This window comes from Delphinus delphis, chromosome 8 (assembly GCF_949987515.2).
Source record: "Delphinus delphis chromosome 8, mDelDel1.2, whole genome shotgun sequence".
Classification (NCBI taxonomy): Eukaryota; Metazoa; Chordata; class Mammalia; order Artiodactyla; family Delphinidae; genus Delphinus; species Delphinus delphis.
Window position 1 is genome coordinate 9,786,722 of NC_082690.1, and position 14,957 is coordinate 9,801,678.

Consider the following 14,957-nt stretch of genomic DNA (forward strand, 5'->3'; position numbering starts at 1 on the left):
TTTTCCATGTGTGTCCACGTGGGCCTTGTTGGAGGCCAACCATAGGCTCCCCCTGGGGACCCCAGCGGGAGACGAGCTGAGGGCTGGAGAGGAAATGGGCCAGAGGCTCCACAGTCCACATGGCTCCCGCTGCGTTCACGGCTGAGAGGAGGGGGATGGGGGCAGGAGGGACAGAGGGTCCGGCAGGGGTCACGGCTTAGTCACTTTGTACACTGCTCCTTGGAGACCAGAGAGGAAATGAATGGGGCCCTAGATGGAGGGGTGAAGAGAGGGAGAACAACAGAGCAGGGGAAGAAGGAAGGGGAGGCGGGAGAGGTAGAGCCCCCTCGGGGCCTGGTGTCTGTGCCAGCCCTGCCTGGTAACGAGCCCTCCTTCCATCTGCTCGACCACTCTCGGTGCCCTTCCACAAACAGCCCTTCCTGGGCCACTGTGGGCAGGACACCCCATTTCTCTGGGCCTCCGTTTCCTGATGGATGAACAATGTGGTCGTAATGCCCACCAGCCGCTTCTCTGACTTGCTGTAAGAGCTGGCTGCGTGGTGAAGCAGGAGAGGTCTGCAAAAAGCATAAAAACCACTGTACAGAAGTAGGGGGTGAAACGAGAGCAGATCTTGGAATCAGATCAGCGTTCGGATCCTGGCTCCATCATCCACTACCTGGGTGACAGCAAACAAGTGACTTACTCCCAGTCTCAGTTTTTCCCCTATAAAAGGAGGCTGCTATTAGAAAATTGTTGTTAATTTTGTTATGTGTGATAATAGTTTTGTGTTTATGTAAGACAATGTTTCTATTTGTTTTTTTAATGAATACTAGGATATTCAAGGATGAGATGTCAGGGTACCTTTACTTTAAAACACCTCCGTGAAAATAAAATCAATGAAGCAGCTTTAGCCAGGTCTTTAGTTCCATATTGGTTCAGGGATTTTTACGGGGCAGATGCAAAACCTGCTTGACACCAAAGTTAGCATTTCCCTATTTTCGTAAAAGCCTAAACTCGTTGAAAAGTGGTGTCAGGTGTTCTCAGTGGAAGTGGTGGGCAGGAGAAAGGAAAGAGCATTTGGAGGCACTTAAAGTGGAGAGGAGGAGATTTCCCTGACCTGGGGACAGGTCAGAGGTTCCTGGGTCCCTGGGACAGGATGAATCTGAAGGCCAGGCCCATGACCCAGGGGGGCAGAGAAGTGTAGAGCCCCCTGGAGGCTCGGGCAACAAGGTCAGCAGCAGCCATAAGGGACCCGAGGTTCGAAGCTTCTCTGTTTTAACTCATAAACCTCCAAGATTCTGGTGGGACCCTGGGAGGGGCAGGGACTCCAGTACGGAATCCACTTTATTTGATTTTAATGAAATAAAGGAACAGATACTCTTGCACACATATGTTTGTGGAGTGAGATTCACACCCACCTCCCTGCTATTATTATCATTAGCATTGCTGTTATGTCTATTATGAAATAGCCTGGAGCCTGCGCCGTGACACCAGGTTGGAGTGCGTGTTGAATGCTGTTCCACTAGAAGAAAGCTTGGGCAAGGCTGAGGTTCCTCCCCTGTAGATGTTCCAGGCCCTTCCCTGCTCCAGCTGGCGATGGGGCTTCTGTCATGTCTGGAGTGACAGTGTTAGGACAGCTTTCTCTGATTGAGGGCCTGGTTGGAGAATTCAGCCTTGGCTGGACCCAGTGGGTGTCTGTCTGGACAGGGCTGAGGGGGAGCCAGGCCAGGCACTGAGGTCTGTGGAGGAAGCCAGGGCTCAAGGAAAACTCTTGCCTCTAACTCCATCTTCAGGCCTGGTCTGCTCCCTCCTCCCCCCTTCCCAGTCCCCCGCTCCCCAGCCTGGCTTGATTCTCCAAGTTCCCTGGCTGGGGAGCTGGAAGGAGGAGGGAGTTTCCAGAATGTCTCCGTAGAGCTCCAGGGGGAGGCTTGGCAACTGGAAATTGTCAGCCATCTCCTTGGCAACCGGCAGCCAAATAATTCTGGGAATGGAGGAGGCAGGGGAGCTCTCCGCAGGCTGGCCAAGAGAAGCAGGCCCTTGGCCCCCAGAAAACTTCAATTCTTTCTGACCTGTGTCAGTCAGGGTCCTGACAGGAGACAGAGGCCCATCAGTCAGTTGAGAAGAGAACTTACTATAAAGAATTGGTAACTGGATATAAAGTTGCTAATTCAGTAGCACAAGAGGGCTTCCCTGGTGGTGCAGTGGTTGAGAGTCCGCCTGCCGATGCAGGGGACACGGGTTCGTGCCCCGGTCCGGGAAGATCCCGCATGCCGTGGAGCGGCTGGGCCCGTGAGCCATGGCCGCTGAGCCTGCGCGTACGGAGCCTGTGCTCCGCAACGGGAGAGGCCACGACAGTGAGAGGCCCGTGCACCTAAAAAAAAAAAAAAAAAAATAGCACAAGAGACTGCTTAGGTGTCATGGAGGTGGCAACTGCTGGGGCTGGGAAAACAAAGGAAGAGGCTGGAATCACTGAACCTTAGACATTTCGAGGAAGGGGGACCCAGAGCCTGGGACCCTGACCTCTGAGGAGGAGGCTCTGAGTAGGAAGCAAGGACCCCTGGGCTTGTGCCCAGACCTCTGAGGAAGGGGCTCCTGCCAGCTGGGGGTGGGGTCTCTGGGGCAGGGACGTGGGGATGGGTGGTGGATGATGAAGCTGCGAGTGTTGGAAAAACTGCAAACTGGATTCAGCTGCAGCTTCAGGGTGGGCCTGGGGTGAAGAAGTGTCGTTGAGATGACGCTTAACGGAGAACACACGGACACAAGGAGATGCCCACCCTTCTTCCTCCATCCTGCAACCTCCCTTTAGCAACTCCTACTGGGGAATCTGCGAGGAAACAGAGGAAACAGTTGGCAAAGCAGAAATGGGGCTCACAGGGCCCAAGGTCAGTGTCGCAAAGCAGTGGACAGAGGATGGGTGTGGAGCTGAGAAGCAAGACTCTTATTAAAGTATTAGCCACTGGGGGGCAGGAAGTTCTGGTCTTCCAGCCCCAGCTTTAGCGGAGAGAGTGGTGCTGAGCACATAGTAGGTGCTCATCTAATATCACTCTCTGGCCTCTGCCTTGTTTGGTTCCTGAAAAGGCACGTGGGCTTCCCTGGACTTACTCTGGCTTGTCTGGAAGAGTTACTGACATTCACAGGCTCTGACAGCTGGGAGGAATTTGTATAATGTTAAAGATGAAAACAACATCAGTGAAGAAATATTTAGGTAAAAGTGGACTTAACAAAACTAACTATAAATCTCTGTGATCAAATAATGCATTAAAGGTAAAGGACAAGATAAATAGATCCAGGGGACAGAAATAGAAACCAGTCGAGAAATATATCCCAGTACATATGGATTATAGTATATGATAAAGGTGGTATTTCAAACCAGAGGGGAAAAGGATAGTTTATTTAATAAATTGTATAGACACAACTGGCTGTCTGTCTGAAAAAACAAAACAAGGTTAAGCTCTCTACCTCATGAGTTATGAAAACCAAGTTTCAAATAGATGAAAGATTTAAATGTATTTAAATTTAAACATTTAAAACAATTTAAATATTGGTTTTATATTTAAACAATTTCATGAGGAAATATTTAAAACAATCTTAAACAATATTTAAAACAATTTAAATATTTAAAACAATTTAATGAGGAAAAAATTAGGAGAATATTTATACAATCTAGGGTTTGAGGAGATTTTTCTAAACAAAGCAGAAAGTCCAGAAGCTATAGAGGAAAATTTTAAATGTTTAAATTTTAGAAGGATAAAAGATAACATATACAAAGTCAAAAGACAAATTATAGACTGGAGAAAATATTTCAATTACTACCAGTAAAGAGTTAACATCTATAATATACAAAGAGTTCCTACACACAATAAGAAAGAGAAATGACCTAGTCGAAAATGGACAAAACAAATGTCAGTACATTTATGGAAAGATGCTCAACGTCATTAATAGTCAAAAAGATGCAAATTTTTAAAGTGTGACATCACTTTTCATTTATTGGAATAACCAAAACAATGAGGAAGGGGAAGGGGAAGGGCTGGGGAAGATGTGGGAGAGAAAACACTCTTAATCACAGCTGGCAGGTATGTGAATTACCACGGATTTTTGAGAAAGGGATCTGGTCACATATATAAAAACTAAAAATATGCATCTCTTTGACCCAGTCATGTCATGTCTGGCAATTTATCCTATGGGGAAAAAAAACCCCGGCAAACTCCAGTATGCAAGGTTATGCATACAAAAAATTCCTTATAGCATTTTTTGTGGCGGGTTTTCCCACCATAATAGTAATTGTTGAGTGATACACATATATGCATATACTGTAATGTTACGCAGCTATACAAAAGAATAATTTACACAAAGACAAATGCTGTATGATTCCACTTTAGATACCTCTGAAGTACTCACACTCATAGAAACAGAAAGGATGGTGGCTGTCCATGGCTGGGGTAGAAGCGGGGATGGGCAATTGTTTAAGGGGTACAGAGTTTCAGTTTTGCAAGATGAAAAAGTTCTGGAGGTCGGATGCACAGCAATGTGAATACTTCACACTATTGAAAGGTACACTTAGAAATGGTTAAGATGGTAAATTTTATGTTATGAGTATTTTACCACAATTTAAGAACAAATAAATTAGAAGGATTTTCATGAGATTATGTGAGAAAAGCAACTTTCAGAGAAATCAGTGTGGTATTTGTGAAATAAATGGCAATGGATGTACATAAATATCTGTTGGGTAGTCCAGATCTGCTTGGCTGTGATCTGTGTCCTCTGGTTCCAGAGCGCTCTCACCCTCCTCAAAGTCCAGGATTCCAGGCTGGCGTTGAACTAAGCTCACTAGCTCTGTCAGCCTTTGGGTGGCAAAGCACCCTTTAGACTTTTGCCCTGGTGCTCCCCCATCTCAGCCCTCCTCCTCCAAACACCAGGTCCCCACAGGCTCTGGTACTGCCCGCCAAGGCCCACAGCTGTTTCCAATATTCTGCACAAACTTTATTGAAATGGGAAGCCCCATTTCTCATCCGTCAGGCCCCAGCTCCTCCTGATTAGGTACATATGACCTGACCTGTCAGCAAGGCCTGAGCCAGCAATCAAAGGGGAGATTGTTCTGAGCCGGGAGGTGAGAGGGGCAGGAGCCTGGGGAGCTGAGAAGGGCCCAAGGGAGTCTTCAGCCAGCCTGGGGCAGATGCGGGTATTCTCAAGCTGAGGGGAGAAAGGGATGCAGGGCCGGATAAATTCTTTAAGGGCCCCTGGTCTGCTCATCGTCTCTGGCCATATCTTCTCTCTCTAGCCCCCAAGTCTCTTCCAAAAGACATATCCTACAGCAGCATCTCCCCATCCCCAAGCTCCAAACTCAGCCCAGTTTCCCTTTCCTCTCATCTCTCACCTGTACCACAAAACCCCTCTGGATGTAATAAAAAAGAAAAGGTATCCCTTCACAATTCCACTCTTCCTAGAGCTGCAGAATCATCAAAACTCAAATACTGAAAATAACTTAGAGATCACCTAAGTCCCAACTCACTCTCAACATAGAAACTCCCTCAACAGCATCCTTGACCACTGGTCATGACAGTTGACGCCTGAACATTCTAAGCTATGTGGTCCAATATGGTAGTCCCTAGCCCCATGCGGCTATTTAAAAATAAATCCCAGACTTCCCTGGTAGCACAGTGGTTCAGAATCCACCTGCCAATGCAGGGAACACAGGTCCGATCCCTGGTCCAGGAAGATCCCACATGCTGCGGAGCAACAAAGCCCGTGCGTCACAACTACTGAGCCTGTGAGCCACAACTACTGAGCCCGCACACCACACCGAAGAGCAGCCCCGCTTGCTGCAGCTAGAGAAAGCCTGCGCACAGCAACAAAGACCCAATGCAGCCAAAAATAAATAAATAAATGTATTAAAAAAAAATCCCACATCTGGGTATATCTCCAAAGGAAATGACATCAGTATCTCAAAGATGTATCTGCGCTCTCATCTTCATTGCAGTATCACTCACAATAGCCAAGATATGGAAGCAACCTATGTGTCCACCAATGGATCAAAAAAAAATAAAGAAGATGTGGTATAAATATACAATGGAATATTATTCAGCCATAAAAAGGATCACAAATCCCACCATTTGTGATCACATGGATGAAACTGAAGGGCATTATGCTAAGTGAAATAAGACAGAAAGAGAAAGATAAATTCTGTATGGCATATGTGGGATTTTTTAAACAAGAAAAAAAAAGTCAAACTCAGAGAAACAGAGAGTAGAATGGTGGTTGCCAGGGGGCGGGGGTGAGGGAAATGGGGAGACATTGGCCAAAGTGTACAAACTTTTAGTTATAAGATGAACAAGCATGGTGACTAGAGTTAATAATACTGTATTGTATACTTGACATTTGCCTAGAGTCGTTCCTGAGAATTATCACAAAAAAGAAAGAAAGAAAAAAGGTAACGGTGAGTTAATTAAATATGTGTTAATTAACTTGATTGTGGCAATCATTTCACAATGTATACATGGATCAAATCATCATGTTCAACACTTTAAATATATACAATTGTACTTGTCAATTATACCTAATGAAACTGGGAAAAATTTAAAACTCAAAATTCGGTTTCTTAGTCACACTAGCCACCTTTCCAGGGCTCAATAGCCACGTGTTGGACAACGTGTCAAGAAATTCAAGGGATCTCACATGTTGCCCTCGTTGCAAGGTAACAAGTTAATCTGCCAGTTTCGTGAATGCTGCAGAAGACATGACTCCAGGGTCTGAGACAAGGGGCTTTATTATTTATAGCAGTATCAGTAGTCAGAGTATCAACATTTTCTTGCTCTAGTTTTCTGAGCTCCAATTCCTACAGGGCAACAGGAAGAGGGTCAGAGATACCTGCTTATATGTGCATGAAGTGGGTCATGATAACTAGACAAGAACCCTGAGTTTAGAAAACCTGAATCTTTGATAACAGGCAGGAACCATGCTGTCCTTTGCTCTGGAGGAAGACACTACCTCTACCTTCCCAGGCTGTTGGCTCTACAAAGGTTCTTGAAAAGCGTCCAGGAAAAAGGGCACTCAGTGCCTCTGCTTGCCAAATGCACAGAAATGCAAGACCCGTGGAGAACCGTCTCCCAGCATAAGGCAGATATTGAACACTTCCATTGCTGCAGAAAGTTCTGTTGACAGAGCTGCTCTGAGCAACGAGGAGCTAGCTGCTTTGCTAGGTCCTCCCCATCACGTCTGAATTCTGACCCAAGGAGTCACCGAGAAGTGAGCCAGCATTGGCTCTTTGTATCCTTACGTATACGTTTCAAGGTGTTTTCCTTGATGCAGATGTTCCTTCACATCACACTTCCTGTCTTTCCTAACTAATGATTTAACATGTATGTGGCGCTTCACTCACTGTTTTCATATGCTCTGTGGTCATGGGGACACCGCGAGGATCCAGGATGGGGGGGGCAAAGGTGACTCAACCAGGACACTCCTGAGTGGTCCAACACTCCAGTGCAATGGTCCCTGAACTTTAGCAGGCATCAGAATCCCCTGGAGGGTTTGAAAAATAGAGCTCGCTGAGCCCCAACCCCCGAGTTTCTGATGCAGGAGGTCTGTGGTAGGGCCTGAGAATTCGGATTTCTAAGAAGTTCTCAGGAGCTGCTGATGCTGCCAGTCTGGGGACCACACTGAGAACCATGGCTCTGGTGTCAGGGGAGCGGCTCTGGGAGGCTTGCAAGGTGATACGTGGATGACAATTGTTATCTCATCATGCTTTAATGCATGTTAGAAAATATAACAAGCATGTCAAAGTAGTTATATTTTTAAGTAAAAATAAATTGATTTAAGGAGATATTTACACATCTATGTAGCGTGAAGATTGGCAAAGAAGGCGAAGGCAAAGAGTGATTGAAGTTTGGGCAATACTGATGAAGGGGAAGGGCCAAAGGACAAGGATTCAGACAGGCCTGAAGTCCAATCCCAGCTCTGCTGCAGGATGGAAACCATGACCTCTCACCTTCTGCATTTATCAAATGGCATGTTTCCTTGGGAGTTTCCCAGGACTAGTGAGGATCGATTTACTTCCTCCCTTCCTCCCTCCCTCCCTCCCTCCCTTCTTCCTAAGGAGGCAGGCACAATCCCCACCCTTAGGTTGCTTACAGTCTAGGAGACGTGCTGTCATCTTCAAAAGCTGAGAAATTGTAGGGGTTATTACGGTCCTGGTCCCCACCCTAAGACAGAAGCCATCCCTCCCTTCAGCTGCAGCCCAGGACTCTGGAAGGAGGAATAAGCCCTAGCCTAGGGGATACTGGAGGGTCAGGCATCCTCTCCTGGATGGGCAGACGCAGCTTCCCTCTGCTCCACAGTCCTTCCCTTTGCGGAAGCTGTTATGTTTCTGATCACGTTGCCTCAGGTTAATAACACAGCTGCTTGGCGAATCCTGAGCCCCAATCCATGTGAGAGGGAAGGACCTGGGCCTGGCCCAGAAAATCCTGGATCTTCTAGAGTAACAAGGCCCTGGTCTTAGTGGTAGTAGGGCCGCAGGAAAGAAAAAAATATGACTTAATGAGACAGGAAAACCAATATTCTTCTGACCATCGGCACGGAGAAACCTCTCTGGGGGGACGCCCTTCAGGGAACTCAGGCCAAACCAGATGGTGAGAGGCAGACATTTAAACGAAACCCCTGGGTTCATGCTTTCGGCTGAGGCCTCCAGACTCCAAGTGGTGTTTCCATCCTACCACCAACTCCACGGGTCTTTCTGCTCCCTGCCCTCCCCTGTTTTAATGATCTCAGACAGACATAAAAACAGCTGAGCTCAGCACAAGCGACTGAGACAGGAACATTGCCTCAGGGTCCCCGAGGACCCCAGCTGGGTACCATGCCGCCCTCGTTTCCATTTTGATGGGATAAAGTGAACTCATTTATTCGGTTGTTTTAAGTGAGCTCACACGAGGCAGTGCCAGAGAACGGAGACATAAATCTCTCCCAGCACGTGGAGTCACTGCCAAACACCTTGGATAAAACTTTCTGCCTGCTCGAGACAGTTTTTCACCCCCTTTAGAAATGAGGAGGGAAAAAGTACTAAAAATCGAAGGGAGTTCGGGGAGGGTGTTAGATTCTGGGAATGACAAACTTGTCAACGCTTTGGCCTAATAAAAATTCTTCCAGTAAGAAAGGCAAACTTTCAACTCCGAGATTTTCCTGAGCGTGCTTTCGGGGGAGGGGAGTGGGTGGAGGGCATCGCTGGTCATCTGGCCAGGCTGTGGGTTAACCCTGATGGGGCACGAGGGATTTTCTTGCAGCCCATAAAGGCAGTATCTGCACCAGAGGTGGGCAGCTTGTCACACTTCACACTCTGCGCCGTGGGTACAGCCTCAAATGCTTCTAAACGAGAGCAAACTCACGCAGGCTGTTGGAAAACATTTTGAAAACCCCCAGCCAGGGAGCAACCTTACCTAGGAAGTGCAGTCCCTCAGGGAAGGGACAATGAGTGGTGTGGCCTAGCCAGCCCCTGTGGCCATGGGACAAGAACTGCTTTTGTTTTCCCTTCACTGAGAGTTCTTTAGAGTTTGTATTCTTTGCAAACACTTGAAAGCAACAAACATGTAGAAGTCACCCACAACCTCACCATTCCTATAATGTAGCCAACGGTTTTGTTTCGAAGTCTCTTGTCTACACACGTACAATTCTTTTTTTAAAATAAATTTGTTTATTTATTTATTTTTGGCTGCGTTGGGCCTTCATTGCTGCGCGCGGATTTTCTCTAGTTGCGGCGAGAGCGGGCTGCTCTTCGTTGCGGTGTGCAGCCTTTTCATCGCCGTGGCTTTTCTTGTTGCGGAGCACTGGCTCTAGGCGCGCGGGCTTCAGTAGTTGTGGCACACAGGCTCTAGAGCGCAGGCTCAGTAGTTGTGACGCAGGGGCTTAGTTGCTCCATGGCATGTGGGATCTTCCCGGACCAGGGCTCGAACCCGTGTCTTCTGCATTGGCAGGAGGATTCTTAACCACTGCGCCACCAGGGAAGTCCCTAAACCCATACTTTTAAAGCAAAATTGTGACTAAGACTCCAGGCCCCCTTCCCGCTACCCCCTCCCTTCTTTTTCAGCCAAGAAGTCTCATCTAGATCGGTGTTCTAGAACTTCACTGCTCAAAGTGCGCTCTGCAGACTAAGGGCATTGCCGCCACCCAGACCTGTGAACTCAGAGCCGCAGCTTAACATGCTCCCTAGTGGTTTCTGTTTACACTCAAGGCTGGGAGAAGATGCTCCAAACACATGGGCCAGGACAAAACTCTTCTGTAAACTGGGGCAATACCATTCCTTCCTTCCCTCCTCTTCATGCAGGGATGGGACATGAGTGAGGGGAGGCACTGGGTTGGGTGCAGGATGGATTAGGAAGGGTCTCTGCCTTCCTGCGCTTGGTGTCTTCCCTGACATAACGCAGAGATGAGGAGGATTTCAGGGCTGGAAGGGACCTCTGTGGATGAGGCTAGAACCCAGGTGTCCTGACCCCTCCACTCGCATCACTGGTGCCTCACCTGGACTCCCTCAGGCAGACAAGTCAGCAGGTGGGCACGCACGGCCCAACCTGGGAACACCCAGCGAGAACACTCACCCCCACACCTCGGCAGTCACAGCCTCCTGGCCAGGCCATCCGTGCCCATTCCCTTGTGTCTGGGCTCCAGGCGTGCCTCCTGACTTTTCTGAGACAGGAAAGATATACTATATGATTCAATATTGTAAAGAAATCAATTATCCACCAATTAATGTATGGACTGAGTCAACAAATTATTACTGCCAAATGGGTACAGATAAAAATTCAGAGGTTTTTTGTAAGTTGAGAAAATGGATCTAAAATTAATCTTGAAGAATAAAATTGGTAATGATTTTTTTTAATGAGAATTAAAATAGTCAAGAGGAGGAACAAGTCCTTGAATTAAAACAATAATACTTGACAATAATACTTAAAACTGTGGCACTAGCACAAGAACAAACCGAAATTAAGTAGGTACCCAGAATCCTATTATATGTGTGTAGGCGTATAGAAATTTAATATGGTAAAGGAGATTGTGGAAAAAAGAAAGATTTCTCAATGAACGGTATTGAATTTAGTTAATTTTTTTAAAAAAGGGAACATGTGACCAATTTGCTATACCTCACACCAGAATAAATTTCAGATGGATTACTCAAATATCTTTTTTAAAGATAAAAATCACAATAATAATCAGGAATAAAACTGAATATTTCCTAGAGCAGGGCTGACATTCTAGAACCAGCAGACAGAAACCACAAAATGATTCGATTATTTCACTACAAAAATGAGAGAGTTTGTGTGTAAAAGCCATAGTATAAATTAAAAAGGCAAACTAGGAAAATATATGTTCAGTAAAAAGTTAATATCGTTATTTGGAAAAATCAAGTCACACATGTATTTCACAAAACTTGGTAAGGACAATATTAAGATCTCATACGATAAATGGGCAAAGGACACCACAGAGGTTTTTCAAACAATGAACCTCATGCCCAGAAATAAAAATATGCAACTTTGTATTAAAAGAAATGTAAAAAAAAAATAAAAATAAAAATAAAAGAAATGTAAACCAGAAAAAGTTACCAAGCAATTTTGAAATGAAAATATCCCTTGCTGGTTAGGTGAGGTGAAATCAGTGGGGTAATATAAACTGAAATAGTCTTGGTCTTTGGAAGCAATTAGACACTACCTATCAAAAGCCATAAAAATGCTCCTGTTTTTTGACCTACTTCTCAAACATAACATCTCTAATTCTAAGAAATAATTCAAAATAATGGGCAAGAAGATTTGCTGCAGCATTATTTACAACGTTGAAAACCCGACAACCACATAAATGTTCAACCAGGATGATAATATGCGTTATGTTATATTCACCTCATAGGATAATATGATCAATTATTATTATAATAATTCCAAAGACTATGTAGCAACATGAAATAAAAAAACACTTGAAGGTTTCAAATAAAAGGACACAATACCATCTATGCACTATGATTAACTAAGTCATATTAAGGTGAAAAGGACCATTTCAAGACAATAAGTGTTATGATGAAGTAATGAGCTTTTTGATAATTTCCCTTACCACTTTTTTGCTGTTTTATTGCTTTTATAAGGTAAATATTAAATTAAAAATGATCCACATTCTGCATAAGCTGATGAAAATAGGTATAATGAGATGGTCACACGGGGAAGCCAGTGCATCTGAAAGTTAAGACAGGGTACAGGTAGGAGTTAATCATTCCATTTTCTTTTTGTTTGTGGGAAACGGTCTTCCTCTGTACAGAGCTCCTGTGGCTCATGCTTTTCCGTGTGCATAGCTCTGCCGTGTGGCGTCAGGGAAACGTGGTATCTTAGAATGGGTGGAGTCTCAGACGTCATTTCATTCCCAAATCCCAGCTAATTCAAGAACCAGGACTACAGCATCCATTCCAAGTAACTGTAATGGATGCTTCCGAATGATTGAATATTCCCACAAGCAGGGAGCTCACCACCTCGCAGAGTAGCCTGTTCAGGCTCCGCCTTCTCACCCATGCCTGAGGCGGCTGTACAGGACCACAGCTCTAACCCTCACACAAAGCAGGGCTCCCTTGTCAGTCACTTCCTTCCAACTGGGATTTCAAGCCACACATCACAAACTAAGGGACTGAGTGAGACTGCATTACCTTCCTGACAAAAGAAAAACATTAAACACAAAATAAGAGACTATTCCCATTCACGACAAATGTATTCTAGAATTGGGAATGTAGAAACCCACGGCTATTCTACTGAATAGAAAAAAATAAATTACGGGAAAAGATGAATTCCCAAAGAAAAGTGCAACAGAGAGTTGCCTATGCTTCTCCCTAAAGACTAAAGACTTGAGATGTGTAAAGATTCTCATTTAGAAAATTCTTTCAGTTGTCTGAACACCAGAGCGGGAGATCCATCTTTTCCGTGATCCTCTTCTCATTATCCCAGCGCTTCTGGTTGTCTCTAACCTCAGCAGCAGAAGTGCAAGGCTGATGAGCCGTGAGGCAGGGCTGGCAGCCCAGCGTGGGCAGTGGGACTCTGCCCTGGGTTTACAGGACACATCAGTGCTTCTCTTAACCAAGAATCATCCCATTTCAGGTGTGTTTCCTGTATTTCATGAGAAGGTCTAAAAGTTTCATGTTTACAGGTGGGGTGGAAGACCAACCACATTAAACATAGATAATGGTGCTTCAACCCCACCCAGGTTTTCAAACGATGGATAGAAAAGTATTATTTGGTGGGTGGGGCATAATGTCTGTCCTCCACCCCAAATTCATATGTTGAAGCCCTAAACCAACCCCCACCCCACCATCACCATGTGATGGTATTTGGAGGTGAGGCTCTGGGGAGGTGATTAGGTCATGAGGGGAGGCCCTCACAGTGGGATTGTGGGATTAGGGACACCAGAAAGAATGCACGTCCCTCTCTGTCTGCCACATGAGGACACCGTGAGAAAGCAGACCAGTCCTCACCTCACCAGAAGCCGACCCTGCCAGACCTTGATCTTGGACTTTACTGCCCCCAGGAACCTGAGGAAATACATTTCTGTTGCTTAAGCCCCCCGGTCTATGTGGTATTTTGTCACAGCAGCCTGAGCCGACCGAGACACGAAGCAGTAAGGGAGATGGAGGAAGACGGCATCCAGAGACAGCGGCTCTTACGGCCGGCCTGGCTGACCCATCCCTCCTTAGCGATGTGGGGACCACAGGAGGGCTCAGAGCCGGAAGACAGTGCCCCCGAGAGAGGGGTAGTGAGCAGGCGGAAGGGAGGAGGGAGAGTCCCAACTCTTCTCTCAGCCGTGGGTAAAAATAGTACGGAAGACGCGGGGATGAGCTCCTTCTGGGCTCTTCCCAGAGCAGAAAGCTGACGCTCCCTGCAGCACAGGGCAAGGCTGTGGCGTTTCACAGCCTGTGGGTTGCAACATGATGACAGTCCTCAACACGTGCCGATTCCCTGAAAGTGGTAGAGGGGTAGAGTGGGGTTTAGGATTTAACAGGACCCGACTCTTCTGCTGTCCCTTGAGAAAACGAATGTGCCCTCCGGACCAGCCTGCAGGTCTGTCCGTACTGCAGCAGGAAGGCCCCTGGGCTCGGAGGGCAAAGAACAGCAGGCCCACGGGGAGCCCCTTGCTCTGGGCCCCACTGCAGCGTCCACCCCGGCAACTGCGCTGTCTCCGCCTCGGTCCTCTCTCTGACCTGGGCCCCTACTTGAGTCAACGGGAAGGAGGCTGAACCTCTCAGGGGACCAGGAGCCGAACCAAGGCTGGACACAACTGGCTCCTCTCCCAGGGTCTTCTCTGGAAAGGTACCGCTTAACCCCCAGCGACCCTCTAAGACTTTCCACTGTTGACCACACGCGCAGAGTCTGCCAGAGCTCTCCTGGGGCCCGATGTCTGCCGGGAACGTCAACACTTTCTCAAGAGCAAAAGCAATCACGTCTCCTGAGAAGGGCTGTCAGACGTCCTACCAGACTAGGACCCACACGTTTGCCTTTCCTGTTATTCATGGTCGCCTCAGATCCAGCACCTAGCATCCAAGGAATCTGTGCCCCCGGCGGCGGCGAGGTGTTCACTCACGGCTCCCGCTGGAAATTACAGCCCTGCTCTACGCCATCGGGAATTTCAATATGCTCACAGTCCGAAGCTGGCCAACATAAACCGAATGGATTTGGTTTACTGTCTGCTGCCAAGTAACACACAGCTGATTAGCCCGGCTCATGGATGCACTGACTCATCCGGCTATTCCCAGTTTCTCCACGTACTCTTCCTCGGGCCGGCATCCACGGAGAAAGACAACCCTGGCCCGGCCAGGCACGGAGACGTGAAGGCTGCTGGCAGTTCTGAGCGAGGAGCTGTGCCCCGCAAGACCGCCTTGGGAGTGTCGACTTGCCCAACTGGACAGGCTGTGATGCACACAGAACAGGGATGGATTTCTGCCTCCTAGGTGGAGAGACAAATGGAAGTGAGGGGCAAAGGGG